Below are 1815 nucleotides of genomic sequence, written 5' to 3'. Positions count from 1 at the left end.
CTGTTGTTAACACCTTCTTTTGGCTGCTGCTAGCTGGCTGCTACTACTACTAACTACTACTGACTACTACTACTACTACTACTTACTACTACTACTACTTAACTACTATACTGCGCTACTCCTACTACTACTACTACTACTACTACTACTACTACTACTACTACTACTACTACTACTACTTTTCTACGTCTAGTTAAACTGTAGATTATGCCCCGACTTCGATCGCTTCATTTCTGCTTGTGCTTTTCTGTACACGATATTTTTAGATTGAAACTAACGTATATAACCTCTCTAGTTTGGCTCGACCGTCGTTCACTACCGTACTACGTGCAACGTGCATTATAACGTAGTGTCCATCTACGTAATGAAATCACAGAGAACAGTGCATATAATCGATAATATTAATAATAATAATAATAATAATAATAATAATAATAATAACGTATAGTAATAATGCGCAGTGTTGTTTACATCGTGACGGTGCATAGGTGAGTGTACAGATATACAAGAGAACAAGAGAACAAAAGTTCTTCAATGAAAGTTCGCGGTCAGAATACAATATACGGTTAGACTGGCAACACGTTTCTCGCAACGGGAACTATAACTTATACGCGGTGCCCTGTAACGGTGGGGGCAGGAGACGCACGGGGACCATCTATACATGACACTCTCATCGTGCGTAGCGCCCTCTGACGTCTGCTGCCGAGACAACACAAGATGTTTCGATACAACGAATAATCGGAGTGAGTGCGTGCGTGCGTGCGTGTGTGCGTGCGTGCATGCGTGCGTGTACGTGTGTATGCGTCATGGAATGTTGGCACGTTTCTAAAAAGATCTGTTGCGTCAAAATATTCAACGAGAAGTAAAACATTCACCTCAATTAAAATATTCACGAAGAAAACTGGGTCATGCACATTCGCAACCGCTCAAATTAATAATAATAAATTAATAATCGGGTTCGTAAATAATAATGGCGGCCATCTTCGCAGATATCCTCCGGGTACCCGTCGGGGTTCATCCGGGTACGCACGCGTTACGTCGCAGCGTACACGAAGGCATACGGCTAACTTCGGATAAATCCACTGCCCTCCTTCGGGTTATCGGTTGGACGTAAGCGCCGAATCGGCCAAGGTTTGCCGACTGATACATTACAGAGATTAAGTGCGGATTTAGAAACAGCTGCAATATTAAATGAAAGCTCGCGATACTGTAGAACTGTAGAAGTGGTTGCTATATTCTGCGAACCATTTCATACTTTGTTAATACTGTAGGAACGGCGTCAATATTGTATGACTAGCGTCAATGCTGTAGAAACAGTGTCAATGTTGTAGCAACAGCGTCACTATTGTACTAACTGCGTCCGTGCTGCAGTACTAGCGTCACTGCTGTAGTAACAGCGTCACTACTCTAGTAACAGCGTCACTGCTGTAGTAACAGCGTCACTACTGTATGAACAGCGTCACTACTGTATGAACAGCGTCACTACAGTAGTAAGAGCGTCACTACTCTAGTAACAGCGTCACTACTGTATGAACAGCGTCACTACTGTATGAACAGCGTCACTACAGTAGTAAGAGCGTCACTACTCTAGTAACAGCGTCACTACTGTATGAACAGCGTCACTACTGTAGTAACAGCGTCACTACTCTAGTAACAGCGTCACTACTGTATGAACAGCGTCACTACTGTAGTAACAGCGTCACTACGGTAGGTAGTAACAATTAACGTCACTACTACGTCAGAGCTGCGTCATCAAAGTCAGATTAGCATTAGCAGATTACAGATCCTGCTGTATTGAGTAGATATAACAGCAGC

The sequence above is a fragment of the Priapulus caudatus genome, unplaced genomic scaffold (genome assembly GCF_000485595.1).
Source record: "Priapulus caudatus unplaced genomic scaffold, Priapulus_caudatus-5.0.1 Scaffold2315, whole genome shotgun sequence".
Lineage (NCBI taxonomy): Eukaryota > Metazoa > Priapulida > Priapulimorpha > Priapulimorphida > Priapulidae > Priapulus > Priapulus caudatus.
Note: the sequence above shows the minus strand (reverse complement) of the source record.